The 19,098-nt window shown below is 40.6% G+C and overlaps 1 protein-coding gene across 13 annotated transcripts in view; it reads right to left on the reverse strand.

Moving 5' to 3' along the window:
- The window catches only part of NR6A1 (nuclear receptor subfamily 6 group A member 1), a 254,198-nt gene that overhangs the window by 46,726 nt on the left and 188,374 nt on the right, over positions 1–19,098 (reverse strand). The window lies entirely within an intron of this gene.

Raw genomic sequence — 19,098 nt, forward strand, 5'->3', positions numbered from 1 at the left:
CCCTCCCTACAAAAAATAAACAAATTAGCCAGGCATGGTGGCACACACCTATATGGTCCTAACTACCTGGGATACTGAGGTGGGAGGATCTCTTGAGCCCAGGAGTTTGAAGCTGCAATGAGCTCTGACTGTGGCACTGTACTCCAGCCTGGATGACAAAGCAAGACGCTGTCTCTAAAAAACCAACAACAACAAAAAGAAAAATTCATCTTAAATAAAGCTATAAATAGTGCTTTAATTAAAAAGTCTTTGATATAATTCAACATTATAAAACTTTTAGCAAACTAGAAACAGAAAAAAATTTAATATGATAAACGCTATCTGAAGAAACCTATACCAACAATCACACTGAATCATAAAATGTTTAAACAAAAAAGTGCTTTTCTTTTGAGACTGGATATAAGACAAGGATGGCCTATGATCAGTACTCTACCTTTATTCAACACTGTAGGGAAGGTCCCAGCCAGTGCAGACAAAATAAGAAATATATAAAAATTAACCATATTTCTATACCATGCACAGAAATGAAAAATTTTAAAAGATGCCATTTACAATAGCATCAAGAAATATGAAATACCCAAGGGGTAATCTAATAAAGAGATACAAGATCTCTATGGAGAAACTGTAATATACTTATTTAATATAAAGTACGTCTAAGATAAGCTGAAGAAGGTTTTTAAGTAAATGGAGGGATACATGACGCTCATGGATTGGAAGAGTCATTACAGTAAAGGTCTATAGATTCAGTAAGGTCCCATTCAAAATCCACACTCTGTGTGTGTGTGTGTGTGTGTGTGTGTGTGTGTGTGTGTGTATAACTTGACAAGCTAATTCTGAAATGTATACGGAAATGCAAAAGAACAAAATTAGTACAGACACTTGAGAAAAGACAAGACAATCTACCATATATCAACATTTATTTTAAAGCTATAGTAATTAAAATGTTTTACTGGCTCAAAGATAGATAAATAGACCAAAGGCATGGAATGGAGAACCCTACAACATAGCCACGCATATATGAATATTTAATTTATAATGGCATTGCAGAGCACTGAGAAAAAGACAAGGCTTTTCAATGAATTGTGATGGGGCAATTTGATATCTATATGGGAAAAAATGAAACCCAATTCTACTGTACTCTAATTTAAGACCCAAATATCAAAGGCAAAATAATATATCTCTCAGAAGATAATAAAGGAGAATATCTTCATGACCTTGAGTTATAAAGAGATTTTAAAAAAGAAGTCAGAAGTCCAGGTGTGTAGGCTCACGCCTGTAATCCCAGCACTTTGGGAGGCTCTGGTGGGCGGATCATGAGGTCAGGAGATCGAGACCATCCTGGCTAACATGGTGAAACCCCATCTCTACTAACAATACAAAAATTAGCTGGGCATGGTGGCACGCGCTTGTAGTCCCAGATACCCAGGAGGCTGAGGCATGAGAATCGCTTGAACCCAGGAGGCAGGGGTTACAGTGAGCCGAGATCATTCCATTGCACTCCAGCCTGGGCGATAGAACGAGACTCCGTCTCAAAAACAAACAAACAAACAAACAAACAAAAACAATAAAAAAGAAGTCAGAAGAAGCACTAACCATAGAAGAAAACATTGATAAAATGGCATTAAAGTAACAAAATTTAATAGAGTGAAAAGGCAAGCCACAGCATGGGAGAAGATACATGCAATACACTACCTACAAAGAGCTCATATTCCAAAATACATAAAACTCCTATATAAGAATAAGAAAAAGGCAACCCAGTAGAAAAATGTGTGAGACTTGAATAGGCGTACCACAAAGGAGGTTAAGCCAAATAATCAATAAACTTATGAAAAGATGTTCAAACTTACTAGTGATCAAGGACATGCAAATTAAAACCACAATGAGATATTACATAGCCATCAAAATGGCTGAAATTTAAAAAGACTTCAAGTTATGATGGCAATATAGAAAAACTAAATTTCATATATTGTTGGTAGGACTGTTTGTTTATACAATCACTATGGAAAACGGCATGTCATTATTAAAGCGGAAGAGACATCTGTGATTCATTCCCAGGTATATACCCAGTAAAAATGCATATACATGCCTGTCAGGACGCAAGTTCAAGGATGTTCACATCGGCATGCTTTATAAAAGCCCTGAATTTAAAATAACCCAAATGTTCATCGACATTACTACAGATGGTATGCGTTCAACAATGAAATACTATACAGCAGTAAACATATCTGAACTACTGCAACAACACAGATGACTTGTACAAACAATGGGCGAAAGAAGTGTGAAAGCAAAGAATAAATACTGTAGGATTCCATTTGTATTAAGCTTAAAATAAAACAGGCAAAGAAGGGAAAAAGACATACAGTGTTAAGAGTACGGTGGTGGGGAGAAGCTTCTGGATCCTGGCAGTGTTCTGTATCTTGACGTGGGCGGTTGCTTTACAGTAAGTCATTAAGCTGTACATTTGTATTTTATCCATTTATCTTTAAGTATTAATATTTCATAATAAAAAAGCTGAAAACAAAACACAGCAGAGCACTCCAAGAAAGGGAAATGATATCAGCAACTGCAAAAGGAAGGAAAACAAACGCAAGGTGTGTTTGAGAGAATTGCATAGGATATTGATGTTGCACAGAGGGATCTTAGGGAGGAATGGTGGGAGATAAACACCTTGAAAACTGGTTTGGAATAGACTGCAATCGATATTATCCTGCTGAGAGAAGGCTACTGAAATGTTTGAACAGGAGCCTAGAAAGGGCTTGTTGACCGACTGGACCACAGAGGAGAGATGAAGAGAGGAGGGGATAGGAAAGTGGCAGAGAGGAACTCAAGGTTCTAAATCAGGTGGCTGTGAGAAATGCGGCATCACTAACAGAAAATTGGAAAACAAAAGCTGAGTGCGGGGCGAAATTAATGGCTTTAGTTTAAAGAGAGGACAATGGGCGAGTCAAGTGGGAATATTCTAAAGGCAACTACTTAGGGGACAATGGTCAGGGCTAAAATGAAGAATCTAGGAGTCCTCAACACACAGAAGAGTTGAAGCTATGGCAATAGATCAGAACTCCAAGGGGTGGGGGTTGGGGGTCAGAGAATGTGGAGAAGCAGCAGCAGGATAAAACAGAGAGGGGAAGCTGAGACCTTAGGGAAGTAAAGTGAGATGACATGGTCAAAGAAGAAAAGGGTAGAATATAAACCCACGATTATCAGAAAGATAAGGGACAAAAGGATTCCACAAGGAAGACTGCGTTGTCAAATGCAACATCAAAACATATGAGGGCCAGGTGCGGTAGCTCACATCTGTAATCCCAGTACTTAGGGGAGGCAGGAGCAGGAGGATAGCTTGAGCCCGGGAGTTGGAGACCAGCCTGGGCAAGACAATGAGATCCTGTTCTCCACAAAAAGGAAAAACAAACAAACAAAAAAGTGTGCAGAATAAAAAAGGCTCAAAAGTCACTATTGAGAACCACTTTGGTGAACTAGTTAGGACAAAAATCATACTGAGTTAAAAGTGAGTGGTAAAGAAATAAAATAATTAGCTATACATCACGATCCATTGGGAGTGATAGAGAAATACATTTTGTAGGAGGCAGCAAAGATTCAAGCAAATGCTTTTTAAAAATCTGCTGTCTTTTTAAAAAAAACAAACTAGTACAGAGTCATACGCATTTAAAAAAGAGAAACAGGCTCATGCCTGTAATCCCAGAACTTTGGGAGGCCAGGGCAGGTGGATCACGCGGTCAAGAGATTGAGACCATCCTGGCTAACACAGTGAAACCCCATCTCTACTAAAAATACAAAAATTAGCCAGGCGTGGTGGCATGTGCCTGTAATCCCAGCTACTCTGGTGGCTGAGGCAGGAGAATCCCTTGAACCCGGGAGGCGGAGGTTGCAGTGAGCCAAGATGGCACCACTGCACTCTAGCCTGGCAGAGCAAGACTCCATCTCAAAAAAAAAAAAAGAAACATAGAGGCTGGGCGTGGTGGCTCATGCCTGTAATCCCAGCACTTTGGGAGGCTGAGGCGGGCAGATCACCTGAGGTCAGGAGTTCGAGACCAGCCTGGCCAATATGGTGAAACCCCGTCTCTACTAAAAATACAAAAAATGAGCCAGGTGTGTGACAGGCACCTGTAATCCCAGGTAGTTGGGAGGCTGAGGCAGGAAAATTGCTTGAACCCAGGAGGCGGAGGTTGTAGTGAACCAAGATTGTGCCACTGCACTCCAGCCTGGGTGACACAGCAAGACTTTGTCTCAAAAAAAAAAAAAAAAAAAAAGAACCATAGAGTCTTTTAAGAGGAGAATGAAATGTAATCATGTAATCAACCCATGCTTTCCAAATAAAAACTTGCATGAAAAGTAAGACAAGTTAAACATTTGTATATCTTTTTCTGTATTTTATTTTTATTAAGAAAAAAATTAAGTGACTTGCCCAGGGTTACAAAAGCAAAGTGATTCACCCAAGGACACAGCAAATCAGTGATGGAACTGAGTTTTAACCTTATTACTCTTCCAAAGGTAGACTTCCCATTACATAAACTACCTCCTATGAAGGTGGGGGAAGAGAAGGATGGTTGGTATGGCAGGTATCAAGACTGAGCCTCAGGCCAGGCACAGTGGCTCACGCCTGTAATCCCAGCACTTTGGGAGGCCGCGGTAGGTGGATCACGAGGTCAGGAGATCAAGACCATCCTGGCTAACACGGTGAAACACCGTCTCTACTAAAAATACAAAAAATTAGCCAGACATGGTGGCGGGCGCCTGTAGTCCCAGCTACTCAGGAGGCTGAGGCAGGAGAATGGCGTGAACCCGGAAGGCAGAGCTTGCAGTGAGCTGAGATCGCGCTACCGCACTCCAGCCTGGGTGACAGAGCAAGACTCCATCTCAAAAAAGAAATGAGCCTCAGTGCTGATACTGCGTCACCCATCCCCCCCTTTAAGGAAACAAAGAAACGACAGGAGTCATAACAAAATCTGTGAAACAGAGAACTACGTGCAATATATCTTGTAAGCGAACACAACATACCCTCCCCTTCTAGCAATCAGTTCTACCTTAATTTGGTTAAACACAGGACAAAACCTGTTACAAAAAGGCTTCATACTCTCATACCTTCACTCAGCTTTGCTGTTACAAAAATACCTCCTCCACCCCAAGAAGGGCATTTTACCCATTCCAAGGGCTCAGGTTACGCAAATTACATTTGGAAACTGATTTTTATCAAAACCTGCTTTTCAGACTGTGATGAAGGCCAGATTTAGGAAATGGAGAATACAGCTGCTTGCTTACCAAAATTATACTGACAACTAAGGCAATCTGGAACTTGCCTGGCTAAAGGGTATTTAAAACAAAAGGGATCTGTTTCAACTGGATTGCTAGTTCCAACTCTCTGATCAGTTGTACATTCTAAGGACTGACTCCAATAAGTTTCATGAGGTTGCCACTATCTGAAATGAAGGCCTCAGGCTGTACAGCAGAATTGAAATTGGGAACAGGTACCCTCAAAATTTCATTTGCAAACACAGAATTTAAACACAAATAATAAAAAAACCACACTGTTTCTCTATTTACATACCATGTCCATTCCACCGCACATACTACTATAAAATTCCATTTCCAAAGGTCACACATGGAGTTCCTCAGAGGACATTTCTAAAAATTGACATCAGCTGAATGAAAACAAGTGAGCAATTTAAAAGACTGACGGACTATTTGGGAGTTATTCTTACTGATCACTAGTGTGAAAGGAAAATAAAAGTCTGGGAGCCCAATTTATTATGCCAAAGGAAAAAAAATTAAGCTGAAAGCTGAGTCATGCAAGAAGCTGCCTTTCCTTTTGTTCCTAAGCAGATAGCTACAGATAAAATGTTACCTATCTCCATGGGCAGCAACTCTATGTTCACCTTATCTTAAGTAAAGTGCTGATTTACTGAGATGAATACGTAATTGACTATTCCCCTAGCTGCTCCTTTTCTCTTGCAACATGTGGATTCAGTAATGTGACCATATCTTTCCTCTTTCCCCTACAGCCTGCTTTTCCCGTTTCAATTCTAAAACCCTCTTTGGAGAAAGGCACAGACCTGTCTCCTAGGCGTGTCCTTAAACCTTGGCAAAATAAACTTCTAACTTGATTGAGACCTGTCTTTGATACTTTTTGGTTTACACTAGAAGAAAAAATGGGAAAAAGACAAAAGAAAATGTTACTGATGCCATTAACTGTGTAGGCCTAGAAACAAACTACAATTAACTGAAATGAATCCAGGAAAAAGGCTACTCCATCACCTGACTTCTCAACTGTAGGTGAGGGCAAGAAAACAAAAATTCAGAAGACAGTCCTTAATTCCTTCCTATCTCCTCTATGTGGGGATCTCTGAATTAGAAACTAAGCTGCTATTTGTAATACAAGGTTTTCATCTTCATAGCAAACTTCTCCAAACTTCTAGTTGGAGAAATCTATTATTTGTCTTATGTCACTGGAAACTTTCAAGGATTCCTTGTTTACCTGGCGGGGGGGGGGGGGAGGGGGGGAGCAGGGAAACAGTTGCTTGAATCTAAGGCAAAAATATAAATTGTTCTCAGTGGAAAAAATATAAAGGCATTTCATGCATACATAGCTTGGATCCATGTACTGTATCTAAACAAATAAGTATTTTTGAAGTTGGAAGTATAAAGCAGACATTGATTATTTAAAATTCTTACTTCTTGTCTCAAATCACTGCAACATTTACTCACTGAATAAATATTTGAGAGCCCCTCTCTGCCCTTTATGTATCTCATGGCAGTGGAGGAGATGGACATCAATCCCATAATTTAAATACAGAGCAGTCAATACTAAACCAGCAAGAGACGATGTAGTGGACACTGAAGAGTGAGTGAGTCATTCTGGAGATAGATGGGGAGGCAGAAGGAAAGATTATCTAGAAGAGGTATCACCTGAACTGAGCCTTGGAGTAGAAGTATGTCAAAAAGAATTTCAGCCAGAGGGAAGAGTACAGACAAAAGGGCTTGCTGGCTGTGGGTATTTAACTGTGTCTTAGGAGTGGGTTAGTTGAGGTAGTGGGAGATGAGGAGAGCCACAAGGAACACAAACATGCAATTCTGGAGTTAGATTGACCTGAGGAGTCCTTCTGTAGGGAGGCTGTAGGCATGGATGCGATTGCAGAGGACAGGATATGAACAGAGACTGGAATCTGCAGTAGATATCTTTCTGGCTGTCTGCTCAGCCCACACCAATCTTTTCTTTGAGAGCAGCCACTGCCCTGCCTGTGGGGTACTGTGTTTACACTGCTAGACAAGTTGACTGGACCAGGGACAGATAATGGCCACTGCTGACTGGACTGGAAAAAGGCACTGGTTTAATGCAATTCTCTCTATTGCCAAGATTTTGTAATGAAGACACAGGGCTTGCTGACTTCTGATGAGAGTGAGCTGTGAGGTGACTAGTGAGATGGCTTTGTTCCTGAAAAGCAGAGGATATTTGTCTAGGTGGTAGTATTGATCATGAGGGTTAGGGGATGAAGTAAAGCAGAGGTACTATGCTTCATGGCTTCAGAGGGGCTGAGAGTAGTTCCTGTGGCTCCTGATGACTCCTGCCATCCCATGACTCCTGCCATCTCTCCTGAATCCCAACTCTTCCATGTTTCTCTGTGTCCCATGCTCTAACCCAGTTTCTTTCCAATAACTTCCACTCAGGGCTTGAGCTAGTTAAGTTCGATGAGTTTCTCTTACTTACCATCAAAAACAAAAAAATTGACTATGACAGACCTTAATGAAAGCCTATCCATATTTAGAGATCAGGAAGAACAAGAAGAGATAGAAAAAAGGTACCCTAGGAGCAAAGGAAAATATGGACAGTACAATGCCAGGGAAGTAAAGGAAATAAAGAGCTGTACTAAACCGAGAGCAGTCAACAGTATGGAGAAACTGAGGCTATGAACTGAGAACAGGCTGAGGGACGAGGCAAAAGGCAGAGCTGGGACTACTGCCTCTGTGCAAAATTTAAGCAGGTGCCAAAACACTCAATCAATATAAATATTTTAATATAATCTTTTAAAATCAAAATACAAAATTAATGCAAGAAAAAGTTTTAAACAGATGACTATCACTAGAATTTTCCTTTTGCCTCAAGGCTCCAATAATGCCTGGTATGGCAATCATACTAATCTTATCACTAATCACCAGGAATCATCTAAAGACAACTTCAAGAACATGGAGGGAAGGAGGTAGATTTCAAAATGTCAAGAAAAATGTAGGAACAACTGCTAGAGACTATTCTTTCTAATATGTTTGATGAGAGAACCTCCATTTTGCAAGTGAGGAAACTGAATCACAGGGAAATGATTACCCAAGGTCATACGAATTGAGAACACATGAAGAAAGTGAGCATCAAACCTGGTTTTTTGCCCTTTTCGACTCCACAGTGGGCTTAGCTTAGTGGAGGAAATCTGTGGTATGTTCGCACACATCAGTGGAAGGAATTCTAGCAAATTAATTGGGTGTCAGTAGTACTTCTATAATGAAGCATGTTCACAGGCAAAACAGGCAAGGTGAATTTTCTAGAAATTCCTAAGGGCAAGCAATAGACAAACTGGAGATCTAAGAAGCTACAGCAAGAGCACTGTGGACATGACAGAGATGATGGTCTTTTCCAAGGTCTGAGGAAAAGGTCACCAGAAATCCTGGGTATTGGAAACTATGAAATAATTGTTTTTCCAACCAAAAAATGAGCATCAAAAAGCATTAAAGTGAGGCCTGAAGGATACTGAGTACAGTTTTGGCATTAGGAAGATTAACTGTGCAACACGAGGCTTCATGGTCTTTGCAATGTACTTGTTCTGAACAGTTCACAGTTCAAGGTTGTATTAAGCTGAAACTTTTATAACTAAAAATAGCTGCCAACTTGTAATATCTTCACAGCGACAATGGGGTGGGAAAAAAGAAGGCTCACAGGATCTAATCTTTGGAGGAAAAATCATCTCTGAATCCCCCCTGGGTAATTCATCTGAAAATGGTAAATGGGCAAAGTAGGAAGCCCTCAGCTCTTTTGTCTGAAGAGTGCTGTGAATGCTGTAATTTCTCCTACATGGGTAAAATTTCAGTGCTTCAGTGCTTAAAGGGGTATCAAGAGATCATCTACTCCAACCTAAGGAATGAACACTAGCATACTTCCACCATAAGTAAGGCATTCACTACCTCACAACTACACAACAGCTTGGACTATTATTAAGTTCTTCCTTATTCTAACTTGAAATCTTTCACCCTGTAACTTTCTGCCTACTAGACCTAACTCCGTTCTCTGAGGCCCCATGGGACAACCTTTCACAGAAGACAACAACCATGGTCCCCTAAGCTTTCTCTTTCACGCAATAACTATTTACTGAGGAAGCCAACATTCGTGTTCCCTTTAAAAGTATTTCATAGGGCATGTCTTTCTGACACCTATCTTCATTATCTTCCTCCACATTTTTATGTCCGAGTTCTTTTTAAATACAGCTGCTACATTGTCTGTAATAGTGAAAAGTTGGGCAACCTAAATACTAATCTATAGGAGGAGAATGGTTAAGTAAACTAACATACATATACAACGGAATAAGCAATCACTTAAAAAGGATAAGACACATCTCAAAAACCACTGTTTTTTAAAGTCGTAACATATATACATATGAACATACACGTGCATGCTTTGGTATATACATGGATAAAACTTTGGAAGCAAATTTACCAAACTATTATCAGTGATTATTAGGGTAGAGAGGGAGAATGAAGGGCACAGAGGACAGACAAAAGGACATTTTTACTCTATTATCTCTTTAGCACAAGTATGTACTACTTTTGTGTTAAAAACATCAATATGTAAATATGTACTGACACTGGAATATTTATTGCTGAATGATAAAAGCAGATATTAACCTTTTCTCTCCACCAGGAATATAAATCTCAAAGACAGGGACTATATCCTGCGTACTCTTATACCCTAAGACTTAGCAAAGTAGGTGCTCAGAAATACTGTTGAATGGGTGGATGTATGAATGAATGAATAGCACCTATATGCTTGTCATATTAGAAATTATGACACTGGTTTGAAAGTTTCAAGATACTTCCCAGATGTGAAACTTGCTAGATACCACTCTGATCAGAGGCAGCAGGTAGTAGAAAGAATACTAGATGAGGAGTAAGAATTTAGTCTTAACTATAATATTACTGAAGGAGCCTTAGCAGAGTCATTTAACTCCTTTATCTAATTTCATAACTGCATTTTTACAGTAACTTTCCTACATGAGCTTGAACATCTCCAGTGATAAAGAGCTTACTTCCTTATTTGATGCTAAAATATAATTCCCTGCAATGAAAACATCCTGGTCTTAATATAATCTGTGAACACTGCGCAACCTGCCCAAGCCTGCTCCCTCGCCTTTTCCACCAAGAGTTTGACAACCTTTAGAGTTTAATACCCCTAGTCCCACAACTGATTCATATATCATTTTCTCATCACACTGGCTGGCCATCTGCCTTTCCTCTGGACATATTCTTGCTTGGAAATGCCATATGAAAATATCATGCTCAGAATCTACTGTGGCTTGATGAGTACAGAAAAGAGAGGGAAACCATTCTTCCCACTCCCTTTTGGATACTACGTTTTAAATGAATGCAATAGAATTTATTACCTTTCGGGTATAAAGTATACACTCTACAACTGCATAAAAGATAATGGGTTAATATTATTGATCAGTCCTGAGTGTATAGTAACTAAAACCTCTCAGTCCTTTTTATTTTCTACTGCTAGGCTGGCCGATTCACATCCCGTAATGGTAAGCTAGGTCTTTGCACGAAACACAGACTTTGTTTATTGCTTCGAGTCACTGTGATGTTCCTGCCTATTGAAATACGGGCTTTCCCTCTTAGCTTTGCGACATCAAAAGAAGCCCACCACCTGTATTACACATCTGTACTCCCCACCTTCATAAAAAATTGGTGAGGATTAAGCTAGGCCTGTGATCTCAGGCTGGTCACTAATTTCTCTATCAAAACCTAGTATAGTATATAGTGATTAAGAGCATGGGCTGTGAAGTCAAACTGCCTGGATTAAAATCTGAGCTTTGGCAGGGCACAGTGGCTCATGCCTGTAATCCTAGCACTTTGGGAGGCTGAGGTGGGCAGACTGTCTGAGCTCAGGAGTTCGAGACCAGTCTGGGCAACATGGTGAAACCCTGCCTCTACTAAAATACAAACAATTAGCTGGACATGGTGGCACGCGCCTGTAGTCCCAGCTACTCAGGAGGCTGAGACAGGAGAATCGCTTGAACCCAGGAGGCAGAGCTCTCAATGAGCCGAGATCACACCACTGCCTTCCAGCCTGGGTGACAGAGCGAGACTCTGTCTCAAAAAAATAAAAAATAAAATCTCAGCTTTAACATTTACTGAATGTGTCATATTGCTTAATCTACATGGCTTAGTCTATATTGCTTAGTCTCTCCATGCCTCAGCTCTTCAACTATAAACTGGGGATAACAATAGTACTTTTATCACATCGTAACTGTGAGGACTGAGTTATTACATGTAATGTGAACAGAGTTAATACATGTAAAGTACATGTACTTGGAATATAGTAAATGCTCAAAAATGTGAGCTATTATTATTATTGATATCATATTTGTCACCACTTTGTCTCAGGATACCCATCAGTAAAATGAGGACAGTGACTTTACCTAAAAAGCTCCTATGAGAACTAAATAGGAATGTATGAAGGAGCGCCCAGGAACTGTAAAGTGCAGGGTGCCTCTGAGGGATTCACCTGAGTGAGCTTCTAATTCTTGCATGCCTGGGGCCTACTGGGTTTGCCCACCTAGCAGGTACAGTCAGGTAGTGAAAAGCATCTTATCACAGCAGTGTCACCTATCTGGTTCTCCTCAGTAGCCTCACTGCTCCCCATTACATCTACCTGCAGTTCAGGATGACTGCCTGGATTAGAGAACCAACATTTACTTATTGAGCTTTTACAGTAAGTTGTCTTTAAAGTTTTCTTTCCCCTTGTTTTATTTTTACTGTAACTATGAAGCCAAAAGTAAAAGCAACACAAGCTTTGTTTTGTTTTGTTGTTTTTTGTTTCTGAGACGGAGTCTCACTCTGTCACCAGACTGGAGCACAGTGGCGTGATCTCGGCTCACTGCAACCTCCACCTCCCGGGTTCAAGCGATTCTCCTGCCTCAGCCTCCCGAGTAGCTGGGACTACAGGCGTGTGCCACCACGCCCAGCTAATTTTTTGTATTTTTAGTAGAGATGAGGTTTCACCATGTTAGCCAGGATGGTCTCGATCTCCTGACCTCATGATCCGCCCACCTCGGCCTCCCCAAGTGCTGGGATTATAGGCGTGAACCACCGCGCCCAGCCAAGCAACGCAAACTTTGTATCCCAGTTAGTCATTATTTTAGCTGTGTGACTTAATGTCTCCTAGCTTTGGTTTCCTAATCTATACACCCATCTACTTTACTGGATTTTTGTGAGAATTAAGAGATTAAAATAGGTAAAAGACGCAGAGTGCTGGTAAATGGAGATGTGAATCAATAACTTTAGTTGGGGCTCAATGGCTCATGCCTGTAATCCTAGTTGAGATTAGGGAGGCCAAGCCAGGAAGATCATCCAAGCTCAGGAGTTTGAGACCAGCTTGGGCAACATGGGAGATGCCATCTCTACAAAAAATTAAAAATTAGCTAGCCGTGGTGGTGTATGCCTGTAGTCCCAGGTACTTGAGAGGCTGAGGTGGGAGGATCACTTAAGCCTGGGAGGTTGAGGCTGTGGTGAGCCATGATTGCATCACCACATTCCAGCCTGGGCAACAGAGCGAGACCTCATGTCTATTAAAAAACCAAAACACCAAATGTAATTGTATTTTATTATGACTATGTTTATTTCTCCAGCCAGGGGCTGTAGTTCTTTCTAGAAATACCTTCCATAAATTTGAGTTTTAATTTATAGGCCTCTATTAGACAGGTGAAAATACACTCAGTGCAATTATACCAAACAGCTAAACCAGAGTAGCCATAACATCCTTTAGGAAAGTGTATGCACACTTTTTCCCACACAAAAAAATTCTTTGAGTCTCTTCCAAAGAAAATCCCAGAACTTTCACTGGTGTGATTTCCAACTGTCAAAATCCTGAGATTCCATTATCAGATACTGAATTAGTGGTTGATTTGGCCACTGAGGTTTTTCACTGATAAGAGTATTACTGACTCTGAGTGTTGGTGTTTGCTATATATCTCAGTCCTTTGTGACTTCTCTAATTACTCAGTTCTGGATTATGGAGCCATTAAATTTCAGAGCCAGAGGGGACTTTACAAATAAACTAGTTTGTCCTCCTCACTTTACAGATGGAGAAACTGAGTCCAGAGAAGGAAAGTAATTTGTACATGTTTGTATAAGTAACCTCTATACTACAGCTGCCTCTGCATTTCATTTGGCCTTTAAATGACCTATGTATCTATAACACTCAGTGGTTGCTATTCTGGACCACATGAATTTGACTACCAAACTTTCTATTCTCATAAATTGATGGTTCATTGCAGAAACTGGGAAAACTGGTGATCATCATGAGTGTTGAAGGGCAGCTTCCTGAAATTTAAGGATAAATTAAAGCTGAAGATAGATGGGCTCTCAGAATCCCTATATAACTTCACACTGAAATCCTTAAAACAGATATGTAAATTCCATGTGAACAGATATCTTCTCTGTCCTCATGACTGCTGGATCTATCCATGGAGTCTTACAAAGTGAAAGCACTAAGAACATTTGCTAAATGAATGAAAGAAACTGGACAAACATCTGAATTCTCCCCTTTTTGAAGCACTTTTCTACCTTGATTTCCAAGACAACAGTCTTCTGCTTTTCCTCCTCTTTCTCAGATCAACAGTTTTTCAGTCTCTTTTACTGAGTACTCTTTGGGACTTCCAAACATTGGAATGTCCCCTGGGGTTAGTCCATGGACCTCTTTTCTACCAATATTCTCTCCTTAGGTGACTTCAGACTGCCATATAGTGATAATTCCTAAAAGTGGATCCTTAAACCAAAACCCCTCCTTGAGCTCCAGAGGCCTGTATCTACACTGTCCATTTAACATCTCCATTTAGCTTTCTAATAGGTATCTCAAACTTAACAGCCAAATAGAACTCTAGATTCTATTCCTACCTCCCATATCAACATGTTTCTTGGGAAAAGCTGTATCTTAGTAAATAAAACCAAAATCCATTAGCTATTAAATACTAAAATCTAGGAGTCATTCCTAATTCCTTTACTTTCTTTTACATTTCATCATCCAAACCATAAGGAAACCCTATCAATTCTCCCTCCAAAACAGATCTAAAATCTATTCTCAATCTCCACTACTACGAGCCCTAGCTTATGCCATCATCATCTCTCATTTCATGACCACTTAGTCTACAAAGTAGTCTCCCTCCTTCTCTTAAGACTCCCTACAATTCATTTTCCAATCTATTCTATAATGTAGTCAAAGGGATCCTTAAAAATTCTTCTGTTCAAAACACTCTACTTCCTCTAGAAGATGAAATAAAATCTAGGGCCTACATATAGCCCTATATGATGAGGCTCTAGCCTAAATATCTGGCCCAATTTAATTCTATCCTTCCCCCACTCACTATGCCACATACTGGAAATAATACTTTCTCATTGCTAAAAGGGCAATTTATATCTAGGGAGAGGATTATAGGGGACTAGATCATAATATATCAATTCAATTGCTTACCATTCCTAAATCCCACAAGGCTCTATAGAATTGTGAGAAACTGCCAGGCGCCAGTGGCTCACACCTGTAATCCCAGCACTTTGGGAGTCTGAGACAGGTGGATCGCTTGAGCCCAGGAGTTCAAGACCAGCCTGGGCAACATAGGGAGACTCCATCTCTACTGATAATTCAAGAAGTTAGCCAGGCATTGGTGGCATGCACCTGTGGTCCCAGCTACCTGGGAGGCTGAGGTGGAGGATTGCCTGAGCTCAAGAGCTTGAGACTAGCCCTGGCTACATAGCCAAGACCCTGTCCCTACAAAAAATTTAAAACTTAGCCAAGTTGTGGTGGCATGTGCCTGTAGTCCCAGCTACTCGGGAGGCTGAGTAGCTACTGGGAGGGTCACTTGAGCCTGGGAGGTTGAAGCTACAGTGAGTCATGGTAATGCCACTGCACTCCAGCCCTGATGAGACCCCATTTCAAAAAACAAAAAATAATAAAACTACATGTTAGAATGGCTAAAATAAAAAAAAAAAGACAATATCAAGTGATGGTGAAAATGTGGAGCAACTAGAAGTCTCATACATGTAGCAGGTGAGAATGCAAAATAATATAATCACTATGGAAAACAGTCTGATAGGTTCTTATAAAATTAAACATAGCCGGGCACGGTGGCTCATACCTGTAATCCTAGCACTTTGGGAGGCTGAGACGGGTGGATCACTTGAGGTCAGGAGTTCGAGACCAGCTTGACCAACATTTTCAGTCTCTACTGAAAATACAAAATTAGCTGGACATGGTGGTGCGTGCCTGTAATCCCAGCTACTTGGGAGGCTGAGGCAGGAGAATCACTTGAACCAGGGAGGCAGAGGTTGTAGTGAGCCGAGATTGCACCATTGCACTCCAGCCTGGACAACAAGACTAAACTCTGTCTCATAAATAAATAAATGAACAAACAAACAAATATTTACCATATGACCTAGCAATTCTACTCCTAGGTATTTAACACAGAAAAATGAAAAATTAGGTTCAAATACAAACTAGTACATGAATATTTATAGCACTTCTATTTATAATCATCCCAAACTGTAAATAACCAAATATCCTTCAAGAGGTGAATGGATCAACAAACATATAACAGAATACTACCCAGCAATTAAAAAAAGAATGAACTATTAGTACATATAACAATTTGGATGCCAGTTTCAAAAGATTACATACTCTATTATTTCATTCATATGACAGTCTCCAGAAGATAAAATTACAGTAATAGGGAACAGGGAACAGATCTGTGGCTGCTGTGGGTTAGCAGTCAGCTGAGGGTATGACCACAAAATGACAGCATGAAAGAAGGTTTTTTTTGAGGTAAAGAAATGGTTCTGGCTAGAAAATACTATTTTATAATTCATATGGAACCAAAAACCCCATAGCCAAGGCAATCCTAAGCAAAAAGAACAAAGCTGGGCCAGGCGTGGTGGTTCACACCTATAATCCCAGCACTCTGGGAGGCCTAGGTGGGTGGACCACTTGAGGTCAGGAGTTTAAGACCAGCTTGGTCAACGTGGTGAAATCCCATCTCTACTAAAAATATAAGAAGTAGCCAGCCATGGTGGCTCACGCCTGTAATCCCAGTTACTCAGGGGGCTAAGGCAGGAGAATCGCTTTAACCCAGGAGGCAGAGGTTGTTGTGAGCCAAGATCGTGCCACTGTACTCTGGCCTGGGCAACAGAGTGAGACTCCAATTCAAAAAATAATAATAATAATAATAAAGAATAAAGCTGGATGCATCATGCTACCTGACTTCAGACTATACTACAGGGATACAGTAACCAAAACAGTATGGTACTGGTATGAGAACAGACACATAGACCAATTGAACAGGATAGAGAACCCAGAAATAAGACTGCACGCCTACAGCCATCTGATCTTTGACAAACCTGACAAAAACAAGAAATGGTGCTGGAAGAACTGGCTAGCCATATGCAGAAAATTGAAATTGGATCCCTTCCTTACACCATATACAAAAATCAACTCAAGATGGATTAAAGACTTCAATGTAAAACCCAAAACTATAAAAACCCTAGAAGAAAACCTAGGCAATACCATCAGTACACGGGAACAGGCAAAGATTTCATGATGAAGATGCCAAAAACAATTGTAACAAAAGCAAAAATTGACAAATGGGATTTAATTAAACTAAAGAGCTTCTGCACAGCAAAAGAAACTATCATCAGAGGCCGGGCGCAGTGGCTCACGCTTGTAATCTCAGAACTTTGGTAGGCGGAGGCAGGTGGATCACGAGATCAAGAGATCGAGACCATCTGGCCAACATGGTGAAACCCCGTCTCTACTAAAAATAGAAAAATTAGCTGGGTGTGGTGGCGCATGCCTGTAGTCCCAGCTACCTGGGAGGCTGACGCAGGAGAATCACTTGAACCCAGGAGGCGGAGGTTGCAGTGAGCCGAGATCGCGCCATTGCACTCCAGCCTGGCAACAGAGCAAGACTCCGTCTCAAAAAACAAACAAACAAACAAAAGAAACTATCATCAGAGTAAACAGACAACCTACAGAATGGGAGAAAATTTTTGCAATCTATCCATCTGACAAAGGTCTGATATCCAGAATCTACAAGGATTTAATCAAATTTACAAGAAAAAAACCAACCCCATTGGAAAAGTGGGCCGAGGATATTAACAGACACTTCTCAAAAGAAGATATTTACGCGGCCAACAAACTTGAAAAAAAGCTCAACATCAATGATCATTAGAGCAATGCAAATCAAAACCACAATGAGATACCATCTCACATCAGTCAGAATGGCAATTATTAAAGAGTGAAGTAACAACCAATGCTGGCGAGGCTGTGGAGAAATAGGAACGCTTTTATACTTCTGGTGAGAATGAATATTAGTTCAATCATTATAGAAGACATTGTGGTGATTTCTCAAAGACCAAGAACCAGAAACACCATTCGACCCAGCAATCCCATTACTGGGTATATACCCAAAGGAATATAAATCATTGTTATAAAGACATATGTACACGTACATTCATTGCAGTACTATTCACAATAGCAAAGATACAGAATCAAACTAAATGTCCATCAGTGATAGACTGGATAAAGAAAATGTGATACATATACACCATGGAATACTAGTCAGCCATAAAAAAGAACAAGATCACGTCCCTTGCAGGGACACAGATGAAGCTGGGGGCCATTATCCTTAGCAAACTAACACAGGAACAGAAAACCAAATACCACATGTTCCCACTTAAAAGTAGGAGCTAAATGATGAGAACACACAGACACATAGAGGGGAACAACACACACTGGGGCTTACCAGAGGCAGAGGGTGAGAGGAGGGAGAGGATCAGGAAAAATAACTAATGGATGCTAGGCTTAATACCTGGGTGATGAAATGATCTGTACAACAAACCTCCATGACACACGTTTACCTATGTAACAAACCAGCACATCCTGCACAGGTACCCCTGAACTTAAAAGTTAAAAAAAAAAAAAAAAAAGAAATGGTTCTGGGCCAGGTGGAGTGGCTCATGCCTGTAATCCTCGCACTTTGGGAGGCCAAGGTGGAAGGATTGCTCGAGGCCAGGAATTTGAGACCAGCCTGGCCAATATAGTGAGACCTCATCTCTATAAAAAAGAAAACAAATTAGCTGGGCATGGTGGTGTGTGCCTGTAGTCCCAGCTACTCAGAAGGCTGAGGCAAAAGGATTGTTTGAGCATAGGAGTTCAAGGTTGCAGTGAGCTGAGATTGCACACTGCAACAGAACAAGACCCCGTCTCTCTAAAGAAAAAAGAAAGAAAATGGTTTTGTATCATGACTGTGGAGGTGGTTACAGAGATTACACAAATCTATATTCATAGAAGAGTAAGCCCTTCCCCCACAAAGCACTCAATTTTTCTGTAGGCTAATTGTACAATGAAGTTAAAAACAAAAGCACCCCAAATTGTCTATCCAAAAACATTATAATGCTTTGGCCATTAGGTAATCAACATTTCACAAGATGTAAGTAAAAATACAATGATTGCTCAGCAAATCATACACCCACCCACCCACACCCACACCCACCCCTTGCTCTAGAAAACCAAAAGAAACCTTTAAATTAGTGGAAAAAGTTTGGATGAGATATTCAGACTCTATTTTTCCATTCATTAAGAAAATATAACAGACTCCCTTTCTGTTGGGAACATTCCCCTAGAGGACAGATGACCCCCTTCACAGAGTATAACTTCTTACAACCACTTAACCGAGGCCTCTCCCTCTGTAGTACCTGGCAATTTGTAACAAGGTTAAGTAAGGCTATAGCAGGCTCTCCCTAAATCCCAGGAACAGTTTCCTGAAGCGTTAAACCTCC

Source organism: Pongo abelii, chromosome 13, assembly GCF_028885655.2.
Source record: "Pongo abelii isolate AG06213 chromosome 13, NHGRI_mPonAbe1-v2.0_pri, whole genome shotgun sequence".
Classification (NCBI taxonomy): Eukaryota; Metazoa; Chordata; class Mammalia; order Primates; family Hominidae; genus Pongo; species Pongo abelii.